This window comes from Apium graveolens, chromosome 8 (assembly GCF_009905375.1).
Source record: "Apium graveolens cultivar Ventura chromosome 8, ASM990537v1, whole genome shotgun sequence".
Taxonomy (NCBI): domain Eukaryota; kingdom Viridiplantae; phylum Streptophyta; class Magnoliopsida; order Apiales; family Apiaceae; genus Apium; species Apium graveolens.
Window position 1 is genome coordinate 250,397,240 of NC_133654.1, and position 13,577 is coordinate 250,410,816.

At 34.4% G+C, this 13,577-nt stretch overlaps 1 pseudogene; it reads left to right on the forward strand.

The window, feature by feature from the left end:
* Positions 1–2,319: 2,319 nt before the first annotated feature.
* Positions 2,320–12,999, forward strand: LOC141680616 (uncharacterized; annotated as a pseudogene).
* The last annotated feature ends 578 nt before the right edge of the window (positions 13,000–13,577 follow it).

The following is a 13,577-nucleotide window of genomic DNA, read 5'->3' on the forward strand; positions in this document are numbered from 1 at the left end:
GCTGTAATATGCTTGTACACGTATAATATAATAGTGGAATAATTATTACAAGTAAATTAGTTAGCCTTGGTTTCCTGATCCAAATATTAAGAACTAATTTTAATTTTCCAATTAAAAAAATACTATAAATTTATATAAGCAATCACATACATTAACTTAAATAATCAATAATATGCATTAAAAAATATCACCTTGAATAGTTTATCTTTAACTTTAACATCCCTGATTTACATATGCGTAACCCCTTCAATTTCCTCACTCATTCGCTTTATTTGCATGTCCAAACAAGAACAAATTATTTCTTCTTCAACTTTATAAAATATTGCACGGGTGAATAAAGTTGCCGCATCATCTTCAATAAACCATCTAGATAAAGTCTCTGAAATACTTGTTTTTGACTCATGATCGAGCCTTACAGTTTGGTTCCTTTGCCTTTCCATTGCACTTTGAAAACGCAACTAAAATTCACACAATGTATCTCCTTGCCTGTGGAACTGCCCAAAAAAGATAATCACTCTTTGATCTTGAAGTTGTTCTCATTAGACCAAAAATAGGCCCATCTCTAAAAAATGTTGGAATCCAAGAAGATATGATGCAATACATATCTGAAAGCCACTTATTAACTTCCAATTTAAACTGCTTTATGACTTTTTTCCACCCAATCTCAAACTCATCAATCTCTAAAACCGATGACCATATTTAAGCCTTCATTTTCTCCATAAAATCGGTCTCTTTGCATAAACGATTATCTAGCTGTAAAATTTAGACAAAAAACAGAATATAAGATTATAATTGTTATTATTTAGCACGACTTCAAATAGAGTATGACAAACAAATTTTATTTTCAAAAGAGAACGTAAACTTGTAGTTTGGTAGAAAATGTTGCCAGGGGCAAAAAGGCAGTAATCGGGGAGGATGCGAGCAGGAGGAGTAGTGGGTCCTACATTTTAGTTCCCTCTTCGTCTCCTACGACGACTCGCTTTTCGAGACAACATTTCTCGTTTCACCACCGGTCCCACTTCCATTTCCCTGCTTATTTTTGAAATGGGAATTTATGTAATACGTCTCACTGGGCACTTAATAAATATATCCTATTTTATTTAAAAAACTATTAATATAGATCATGTGATTAAATTTTAACTCATGTATAATCATTATATATAATTAGATTATTTAAAAAATTTATATCTAAGAAATATTCCTCGAATACCCCTGAGTGCATGAATTTTAAATTTTAAGTATGATCACATGCAATATCTTTGTTCTTGCAGAAAAAATTAAGATACAACATCATCTCAGAAAATAATCTCACAAAAGTCATTTTTACAAGATAAACATGAGGTTAAGATTAATGAGACATTCAACTGGGTAGACAGTTAAAAAGTCACACTACGGCTATTACGTAGAGCTGAATATCTAAAAACTAAAAACTAAAAAATTGACAGTGCACCTTCGTAGTCCAGCTAATGCAACAAGTAAAAAAAAATTATATTAATAACTATAGTTTATAAACCGTGTGCAAGTCATTAAAATCATAATTTCTCTGAACTTTTATCTATTAAATAAAGTTCGACTATTTGTTATTTAATATATTTTTTGATTTATGGAAATTACTAATTTTAGTTTAATCTGGAGTTATATATTATTATTAAATTATTAAATTATTAAATTATGAAAGTTAGGGGTAAACACGTGTAGTAGTAAAGTTAACAATGATTAACTTCAAATTAGAAAAAATATCTGATTTGGGATATATTTATAATTATAACAAAAAACAGGACATATTTATAAATCATTTTTTAAAATTGGACATATTAGGAGACAAAATCTTTTGAAATTTAATTTAAATAAGTTACTATATTTTAAATTGGACACACTGCACAAATTTTTTTCTGAACAAAATTATATAACACTAAACATTTTCCATTCAATTTGTTTTATCGAACTATTTATTTGGGTACATATGAAATTACATGGAAAAAAGCAATACCTTTGGGTCAAGTTTGTGGAAAATGAAAAGACCCCTCACTCCTCAGTTCATTTACTTAAAGCTTTCTGATTCTACCCTTTTCATCACTTTCATCTTTAGCCAGACAGGATTTTAAGATTACCACAAAAATGGGCTGTGCATTTGATTCCTAGAATCCCTTATTTGCAGTTTATAAAGCATTGTAAGTTTATTTCTCATGTACTTATTAGCTACTTTTTGCATGCATATGTTGTCATTTATTGTATAAAAGGTGGTTTCTTGATTTTTGGTTAGTTTCGAGTTTTGCAGATTATAAGTTAGAAGCTAGTGGAGAAGTAAGGTTTATGACGATGGAAGACTCAGATAGCACTAATTTAACTGATTTGGTGTTCTCATGGTCACTTGAAGACATTTTTAATGACAAGCTATATTCAGACCAGGTTTGTTTATTTTTTTTTTTCTTTTTGTCATATACGTGCCCTTGTCTTAATCACTACATTTTTTTTTATTTGGAAGTATCTGTACTGATTTAAGTATAAACCAAAGCAAATACAAAATGGTTTTGTATCCCACTTGCATATAGGGATTGCGGAGGTTGAGATGTATGCAGTGATGGATCTAGGGGGTCCAGAAGGGTACATGGCTCCCCGATTTAGAGATATAATTATGAATTATTCTTGTATTATATATTCTTTTCCAGAAGCATGTATGAGATTTCTTTAAAGATAATTGACTGATTTTTAAAGTATTATTATCAACTATGTTCAAGTGTGGTGTAGTATTGATCATAGTACCTGGCTGCTGATGAATATGCACACACTAGAAAATAGTACATCAATTGTTTCGGATTAAAACAAAAGGTGCATCACTTCGATAGAAATTATTTATAAACCAAAATTATTATATTTTTACATATAGTTTCTAAATGTGGAAGTATAATAAATTAAGAAACTAGGATATGTTTGTTAGAACTGATCTTAAACACTTGGGAGCAGAAATTTTGTTTTAAGTGATGAGTAGATTTACTGTAATTAAACATTCTGCATGTAAAAAGAGTTGCTAAAAATCTTTGTGGTTTCTTGATCTGTTTTCTTGGTGTTTGCTTTACTGGTATTTCATCCTATTCATAAACTCTTAGTACTACATAAAACGGATTAAAGCAATAATTTGGTAACGGTTAGATTCTGATATAAATTTTTAGGTGGAAAATATTCCAACAACATTCGGTTCGGCAGAGAAGTACCTTGCCTCCTATATATTTCCATTATTGGAAGAGACGAGAAAAGAATTGGCTTCTAGTATGGAAATTATGCACTCAGCGCCCTTTGCTGAAGTGAACTATTTTGACAAGGCCAAGTCACATAGAACCTTAAGGTATCATGTTAAGGTTGATCACTGGGAAAATACTTCTAGTGGTCGTGGAAAGGAGTCGTATAAAACTTTGCCTGGTGATATATTGTTGCTCTCATATGCAAAGCCGGAATCTTTCTCTGATTTGCGACATCTGGGAAGAATGTGGGCATTCGGATCAGTTATTAATATTGATAATAATATATCAGATGATAATAATGAAGACAGTAGCAACTCCACTCACTTTAAAATTGAAGTCTCAAAAGATATCGAATTTAAAGATGGGGGGAGATCATTGTTTGTGGTCTACTTAATGAATGTTACAACAAACAAGAGAATCTGGAAGGCACTTCACATGCTTCGGAATCTGAATGTTATCAACAAAGTTTTGTGCATCAATGAAGAGGTAAGGGTATGAACGATATTAGTTTTTTGGATGATTTTATGCATTAGGTTTCACAAATTTTTTGGTATTGCAAGTGGAGCTTGGTTGTTGACTTCTTTGTAACTTTCTCTGTGTGCAAGTCCCGTTCTGAAAATTTATTTTTCATGTTATCACACTAAAAAATGTGGAGTGATGGTTGGTGTCTCAGTGTTGTGTGTCTAAAACTAACACTCTTGCACTGGTATGTAATTGACGAATACCGTAATTCTCAAAAGGAAGTAGTACTTCTGTTGTACACTGCTCTTCTGTAGCTACATTATATGACTTGATTATGTGACGAATGAAACATTAACACAAACCATCATGACAAACCTTCTTTTACTATGGATGTAGCTCAGGTGCTTGTTCTCCGAACAAAAACAGCTCATTTCATAAGTTAAGTACTTTTACTGGAAATTATTGTTTAGTATGTATCTATGAATAAGTATCTGTTTGTTCATTGCTTAATTTTGTAGATTCATTTATTATTTTTCTTGTCTCCTTTCAAGAAATTAGACAGCATTGTTAAAATAAATTCATGAAGATTTTAATCCTTATGTGACTGTTCGAAATTGTGGGATGCAGGTGGAAGAAAAGTGTGAAGTCTGTCGTGAATATAGTATCCAACTGACTGATACCTATGCTAAAGGTGTCTCGGATTTGAATAATTCACAAGCTGAGGCAGTGCTGAATGCTCTCCGTAAGGTGAAGTGTGACCATATGCCTTCGGTAGAACTTATCTGCGGTCCCCCAGGAACAGGCAAAACAAAAACTGTTTCTGTTTTGCTTTTAAATCTCATAAAATTGAACTGGAGGACCCTTGTTTGTGCTCCTTCGAATATAGCAATAACAGAAGTTGCTTCTCGCCTACAGAAGTTACTGAAAGAGTCTATCAAAGCTGAATATCAAGAGGGTTATGCCTACCACTCTTACGGAGATATACTTTTATTCGGAAATAAATCTCGGCTTAAAGTTTCCTCAGAAATTGAAAACATTTATCTTGATTATCGTGCAGATCGGCTTACAGCATGCCTACTTCCATCAACAGGCTGGAGACAATGTTTGAATTCCTTGGTCAATCTACTTGAAGATTGTGTTGAAGATTACAATATCTATAAGGAAAATGAATTGATTAAAACAGAAAAAAATCATGAAGATAAAAGCAGCAAGTTGAAATTTCAGTCTTTTCTTGAATATACCAGGGAACGGTTTCAGAATACCGTGTCCCTTGTGAGACAATGCTTACTGATATTTTGTACTCATTTACCAATAAGCTTTATAGGAGAAAGTACATGCCAAGATATGGTTACTCTTACCAACTCTCTTAATTCCTTGGAAAAGTTGTTTCACGACAACATGGTTTCTGATTTATTGGAGAGAGTTTTTCTAGATCAAGAATTGGTCAAATATTCTCCAAAGTCTTGTGTGGATATGTTATTGCTGCGCTGCTTAAGAACCAATGCCCTTTCTGTTGGAAGAAGTCTTTGTCGTTCACTTGATAAACTTAAACTGCCAAGTGTTGTAAACAGAGATGCCATAGTAGAATTCTGTTTTCAGAGGGCGTCCGTGATATTATGCACTGTGTCTAGTTCATTTAAGCTTCATTCTGTAGTTATGGAACCTCCGAAAGTACTTGTTATTGATGAAGCGGCTCAACTGAAAGAATGTGAATCAGTAATTCCCCTACAACTGAAGGGCGTGCGGCATGCTATTCTCATTGGTGACGAGTGCCAGTTGCCAGCAACTGTGCAAAGCACAGTAAGTCATGATTTCTTGCACACTCCTTGATTTTGCTAATCGAATTTGAATTGATGTCAATAAGTTTTCTAATAATATTTCTACCTGCTTAACATGCCAAATATGTTAACAGATTTCTGATGATGCTGGCTTTGGGCGGAGCCTATTTGAAAGATTAAGTCTTCTGGGTCATTCTAAACACCTGCTTAATATTCAATACAGAATGCATCCATCCATTAGTTTCTTCCCAAATCTAAAATTCTATCATAACCAGATTCTCAATGCAGAAAATGTTCAGGGGAGAAGTTACATGAAAAACTATCTTCCAGGGCCAATGTTTGGTTCCTATTCTTTCATTAAATAGTAGGCGGTAAAGAAGAAATGGATGATGTTGGAAATAGTAGAAGAAACATGGTTGAGGTAGCTGTTGTTGTGAAGATTGTCCAGGATTTATACAAAGGTATCATCTACCATGACTCTTACTGTCAGTCTCATATAGAATATTCACACTCATACATGTTTTGTTGAGTACTTTTGTCCTCTTAACTCCATTCTTTTTAATATTCTATAAATTCGCAAAGGTTTCTTAATTTTAAATTATAGAGTTTTCTGTGTTGATAATTTATGAACTTTAAGAGTGTTATGAGCTGATTTTTCTTAATACTTATTGCAAATTTGTTATTATTTTTATTTTTACTTTCCAAATGAAAGCATGGACTGGCTCTAGACAGAAGATTAGTATTGGTGTTGTTTAACCATATGCTGCCCAAGTTGTAGCCATCGAAGATAAAAAAAGAGAAAAGTATGAAAACCTAGATGGATTTTCAGTGAAGGTTAAATCAGTAGATGGGTTTCAAGGCTGAGAGGAAGATATCATTATGATATCCACTGTGAGATCTAATAGTAATGGGTCCATTGGTTTCATAAGAAGTCTTCAGAGAACTAATGTTGCTTTAACAAGGGCAAGGTATGCGATTAATTTTAATTATAATAGGAGATGATTGTTTTAGATACTTGTCAAATTTGGACCATGACTTTTACAGGCTTCTTTCAACTTTAGGTACAGTCTTTGGATTCTGGGAAATGAAAGAACCTTGACCAATGGTGAGTCTATTTGGAAAGACCTTGTAAATGATGCTAAGAATCGCAACTGCTTCTTCAATGCCGATGAAAACAAAAATCTAGCCAAGACTATAGTGGACATGAAAAAGGAACTAGATCAATTGGAGGATTTGCTTAATACGGCTAGTGTTCTCTTCAGAAGCGCTAGATGGAAGGTTAGTTGCTTTAAATTCACACTGTTATTTTTTTTAATTTTGGCATTACCTTACTGTTAAATAATCTTAAAATATATGCTTTCAGGTTATTTTCAGTGAAAATTTCAGAAAATCATTTGGGAAGCTTAGTTCGCGGTTAAAAAAAACAGTTTTGAACCTTTTATTGAAGCTTTCCAGTGGTTGGCGTCCTAAGAACAGGAATGTGGACTCAGTTTGTGAAAATTCTCGTCAGATAATAAAAAAATTCAAGGTTGAAGGTCTCTACGTTGTCTGCACAATTGACATTGTGAAGGAGTCAAATTATAAACAAGTTCTGAAAATTTGGGATGTAATGACAGTAGAGGAGATTCCCAAATTGGTGAAACGTCTTGATCGTATTTTTTTAATGTATTCTGATGATTTTATCAATCATTGCAAACAGAAATTACGAGAGGGGTATGCATTTTTTAATAAAGTGTTTGCTTTTGCTACATTTCAAATTATACTTGCTCCCTTTTTAACTATATACACATTATTTTTTAGCAGAAATCTGGAAATTCCCAAGTGTTGGGGCACTTGCTGTGAAATTGTTCGTTATAAGATCAATAGTGATGATGATGGATTTGTCGGCACATCTCAATGTAATTCAATTCAAGGAAGAAGCTATGCTGAAAATTCAAGGGTGAATGACAGTTTGTTGCTTATGAAGTTCTATCCCTTGTCATCTGTTGTTGTGAACCACTTACTTTCTGATCATGAGGGCAAACATTTGGATCTGCCGTTTGAAGTTACAGATGAGGAAAAGGAAATCATTCTTCATGAAAAAAGCTCTTTTATTCTCGGAAGGTCAGGTACTGGCAAAACGACGGTTTTGACCATGAAATTATACCAAAGAGAACAACATCACTATATGGCTACTCAAGGATATTGGATAGATGAGAGCAGCAATGCAATGAATTTAAATCAGAAAGTTGAAACCAGTGAGAGCAAAGAAGAGGGTAAGGAATTAGCCTTGCGGCAGCTTTTTGTGACTGTGAGTCCAAAACTTTGTCACGCCGTGAAACATCATGTCTCTCAGCTGAAAAGGTGGGTACAGAAATTGAAAATTCGAGTGCAGATGGTGGTTTCTTTTAAAGCACATATAAGTATCATGCAGGAGTAATATGTGCTGTCTAATCATGCTGAAACTATTAAATAATGCTGTGTTTCAAATGATATATTCTTCACAGATTATTTGATGTTAAACTATAAGGTTGTGTTCGCTTTGTGAGAATGGAATGAAAAATTATTAAAAAAATAGAAGAGATTATTGAATGAATGTGAGGATTAAAAATATATTATGATGAAGATTGTGTGGAACATGTGGGTCAGAATTGTAGTCTAAATTGTTTGGAAAGGAACGAGGGAGGGAAAAAAATATATAAACATATTCCTCCAACTTCCCCAAGTAAGAGTACAAATTTCTTCCATTCTCACCCCATTCCAATTCAATCCAAGAGAACACCACGGCCTAATGGAATAGAGATGTTATTATGCTGTCTGAATATGTTTTTGGTGTTTGTATATAACTAGTGTAAAGCACGTGACATTTTTTTGAGGTAATGATGTAAAACTATTAGTAACCATTGTTGATATTGAGCAGAACTGAAGAAGCTTCATAACAGTGTAATGAATTTATCACTCTTTTTTATTATTATTTCTGCACTTGAAATCTTTTCTGAACATTCCTGCTCATTCATATGTAAAAATGTTATTCTTGCAATTCATTTTATAAGATAATGGTCCTGACTTATATATCGCACAGCTTTGCAAGGGGTGGGAAGCTCTCAGAAGACAAATTAATTGACAAAGACGGTATGGATGATGCTTCAGAATTTAAGGACAGCCCCGACTCATTTCATGATGTACCTGCATATTCTTATCCTCTTGTGCTAACTTATCAGAAATTTTTGATGATGCTTGACGGGACACTGGAGAATTCATATTTTGAACGATTCCATGAAGCAAGGAAATTATGTCATGATAGATATATGGGCTCTAGATCTGTTGCTTTTCAAACTTTCGTAAGAATCAAGGAGGTTAACTATGATAAATTTTATTCATGTTATTGGGACCATTTCAGCATCAAACTCACTAAGAAACTTGATGCTTCCAGAGTTTTCACTGAAATAATTTCATATATTAAAGGGGGTATACAAGCAGTGGAGGCATGTGATTGTAAACTTGGTCGGGATGAATATCTTCAGATTGCTGAATCTCGTGTTTCTACATTAAGTAGGCAAGATAGAGAAAAGGTTTATGATATATACAAGGATTATGAAAAAATGAAATTGCAGCGTGGTGAATATGATTTAGCTGATTTAGTAATTGATCTTCATCGTCGACTGAGAAATGGAAGATTTGAAGGTCACAAAATGGACTTTGTTTACATAGATGAAGTCCAAGACCTTACTATGAGTCAGATATCTCTGTTCAAGTACGTGTGCGACAATGTTGACGAGGGCTTTGTTTTTTCCGGTGATGCTGCTCAGACCATTGCAAGAGGAATTGATTTTAGGTTCCACGATATACGCTCCCTCTTTTACAAAGTATTCATGAAATCAGGAAGTAATGGATCTGTTGAAAAGAAAGAGAAAGGTCGGTTGTCAGAGATTTTCAATTTGAGTCAAAATTTTCGGACTCATGATGCGATTCTACAACTAGCACAGAGTGTGATCACTCTTATATATCGATTTTTTCCCAATTTCATTGATGTTTTGGAACCTGAAACTTGTCTTATAAGCGGTGAAGCTCCTGTCTTGCTTGAGCTTGGAAATGAAGAAAATGCAATTGTAACAATATTTGGCAACACCGGAAGTATTGACAGGAAAATTGTTGGCTTCGGTGCAGAGCAGGTTATATTAGTACGGGATGATTCTGTTCGGAATGATATTTCAAGTTTTGTTGGGAAGCAAGCTCTCATTTTGACTATACTGGAGTGCAAAGGTCTTGAATTTCAGGTTGGTAGTGCTGTATTACAAATTTACAGTTGATCTAGTCTTTTATTAATTCCAACATTCATCTCTTCTATCCAAATTTTAAATATAGATTCAACATGGTTTCTCCTGACAATCGCCTGTGAAATAGTTTCTTTGAAATTTATCAATGCATGATCCGTTATTGTTTTTAAATAAAAAATAAAAATTGAGCGTTTTGTTTGAGAGGGCATTACTGTAATTGATTAATATAGTTACTTATGTTGGTTACTGGTTAGTTCAACATCTAGGTGATGATTATTTTCTATCGTGGCTTCATTGTAATGCTAAAAGTTGAATATGCTAATGAGACACTGCTATACCGTATCTGTTCTTTTCTGGGTACTCTCACCATCTCACATTTTCCATTAAGCTGTGACCCGACTACTTGACATAATTAGTTTATTTTCATTCATTTTGTTTATTTAATATTCTGCTCTATAGGACGTATTGCTGTACAACTTTTTTGGTTCTTCACCTCTGAAAAATCAGTGGCGTGTTGTTTATGAATACATGAATGAGCAAGATTTGCTCGATGATACATGCTCGTTGTACCCAAGTTTTGATTTGGCAAAACACAATCTTCTGTCCTCTGAATTGAAACAACTGTATGTGGCTATAACTCGAACTAGACAAAGGTTATGGATATCTGAAAGTGTAGAGGATCTGTCAAAGCCACTGTTTGACTATTGGAAAAGAAAGGGCCTTGTCCAAGTTCGGAAACTGGATGACTCGCTTGCACAGGCAATGCAAGTTGCAAGTAGCCCGGAAGAATGGAAATTACGTGGTAAAAAGGTTATTTACCTATGCCTTTTAAATCTTCAATTTTTACATGTCTTTATTTCACCAACTGAAAAGAAAAGATCACTTATACAGTCATGGTGTCATTGATTTAGTTGCAGCTCTATATTGACTCCATTTATATGGATTTGTTTTGCAGCTCTATTTTGAGCATAATTATGAGATGGCCACCATGTGCTTTGAACGAGCAGGAGATACCACATGGGAGAAAAGGGCCAGGGCATCTGGCCTAAAAGGAGCTGCAGAACGTATTCGTGAATCAAATTCCAAAGTAGCTTGCACCTATCTAAGGGAGGCTGCTAAAATATTTGATTCTATTAGCATGGCTGAGTCTGCTGCTCTTTGTTATTGTGAATTAGGAGAATTTGAAAGAGCAGGTATGATCTTTCAACCTTATGTCTCTAGATTAATATGATCCTTATAAATGAATCTGCTTAATTTTCTGTTACTTTCTCTTCAGTGTTACTTCCATATTTATGGCAAAACTATAATTTCCCACCTATACCCAGAAAAAAGTATAATGGAACTTGTCATGATGGTAAATTGTCCCTGATATATTAGATTTTATTATGAAAAGTGAAAAGAGTTTTATTCTTATATCCAAAAAAATTCAAAGGGTATCTGCAAGGCTTGGGCTAGTGAATATCTCTTCTCTTGGTAATAAGAGGTCGAGGTTTAAGCCTGGCTTTACTGAAGCAGGATGTATGAATATATAATTTTTTGTAATTGACCATGACCAAAATAACTTAGTTGGATTGTCTAAAATGCTTTAATTTGTTTGTTAAGGTAGAGAATGTAATGATAGCTTATTTAACTTCAAAGGTGTTGTTTTGCCTCACAGGAAGAATTTATCTCGACAAGTGTGGGGAATCTGAGCTGAAGAAAGCTGCAGAGTGTTTCAATTTGGCAGGTAGCTATGTAATGGCAGCTGATGTATATGCCAAGGGATGTTATTTTTCGGAGTGCTTATCTGTTTGCACAAAAGAAAAACTTTTTGATGCTGGGTTGCAATATATAGAGTACTGGAAACAGCATAAATTCAAAGACAAGGGTGTTAGAAATATGCATATAGAGGATATAGAGCAGAAGTTCCTGGAGGGTTGTGCACGTAATTTTCATGAGCTGAAAGATAACAAAAATATGATGAAATTTGTTAGAGCATTTTCTTCAATGGACTTCAAACGCAGCTTCTTAAATTCTATGGATTGCCTCGATGAGCTATTGTTGTTGGAAGAAGAATCTGGAAACTTTTTTGAGGCTGCAGATATCGCAAGGATGATAGGAAATCTTTTACATGAAGCTGATTTACAAGGGAAGTCTGGACATTTTTCGGAGGCATCCTCACTTATCTTATGGTACGTGTGTTGCAACTCCTTGTGGATGAACAAAAGTAAGGGATGGCCCCTGAAGCAATTTACAAAGAAAGTGGATCTTTTCTGTAAGGCAAAGGAATTTGCCAAGAAAGAATCAGAATCGTTATATGAGCTAGTCTGTTTGGAGATTAACATATTATCGCATGAACAGAGCAGATTGGCTGATTTGGGGAGGTATTTAACAGAATCTCAGAAACACACAAGTGTCAGAGGAGAAATGATATTATTACACAAGATTTTAGATGCTCACTTGAGTACGAATGCCACAAAGTATGTGCGGGAAGATAAAATGCCGGTGGATAATTCAAGTCACTCAGAAGAGATGATATTACAGAAAAAGGTTTCTGTCACATCTCTTGTTTACTTTTGGAGTCTCTGGAAAGAAAACATTGAAAAGATCTTTGAGTTTCTTGGTTGTCTTGAATCAAAAGAGTTGAGTAAATTTTTGGAACATGGTGAGTTCTGTTTGAACTATTTTGGAGTGCGGAGGCACTTGAGTAATCTGAACAATACCTTCCTAGTGCTAGTCCCTGATGCTGAGTGGCTGAGAAAGGTAAATGAAAGAGCTCTTAAAAAAAATAGAAATTTAATCTATGTTGATTGTCAGCAATTGGTATTTGCAGCGCAGTGTTACTGGCAATCTGAACTACTCTCTTTTGGAATGAAGTTATTGCAAACTCTTGAAGCCATTTTTAAATTGACAACCAGTAATGGCTTGTCTATGTTTGTGCAAAGTTTGTGTCTTATTCGTATGTTTGAGGTTGCAAAATGTCTCTTGAATTGCAAGTTTTTAAGATGCAAGTATCATGAATCTAAGGCACTGCTATATTTTGTTGATATATCAACAGAGTATATTCAGAACGTCTTTTCTTTAGACTGGTGGAGTCCAATGTCTGAGAATTTTGTATGTCTTAAAGGGACTGATCTTTCCAGAAAGTTACTGGAGGAAGCCATTGTTAGGGACATTAGCAACAATAGGGGAACTGACCTACGGGGAAATTGGAAGAGTGTTCATCTTGTGGCTTGGAACTGCCAAGCCAACAGAACTGTATTGGAAAATTATAAAAAGGTTTGAAGATAATGTACCATGGATGACGCTTGTAAAGAATCTCAACACAATTGACGGAAACTCTCAAGATAAATCTGATCTGGAGTCACTGTCAAAAGTTCCTTTGAAAGAATTTACTATTGTTTACTCGTTTTACAAAGCACTGGAAGATACTTATGGAGCTAATTGGAGGGGATTCAACTATATATCACCCAACTGTTTCTTGTATCTAATGGACCGTCTTCTGGTCATGGTATCCTGTTTCGAGCCATTTTTTGTAACGACAAGATCTTTTTTTGTTGAATGGATTTTGAGTCAGCACGCAAATGCCTACCCATGTAAAACTTTGGTGGCTGGATCACAATTACTACCCTTAGGGGAAATCTATGATTTTTTGGCTTCCATGGTGCATCCTTTACTTAACAATAAATCTGACACAAAAGAGTGGATTAATAGATCCAATCTGAATTACAGCTTCTACTATCCTCTCTTGGTGTCAAAATTATTTGAAATCTTGTGTTTACTGTGCCTGTATTCTCAACACTATAACGGGTTACTTCTTAGTCTGTTAGGTAAGAGTGATATTACTTGTATGCTTCCGAAGG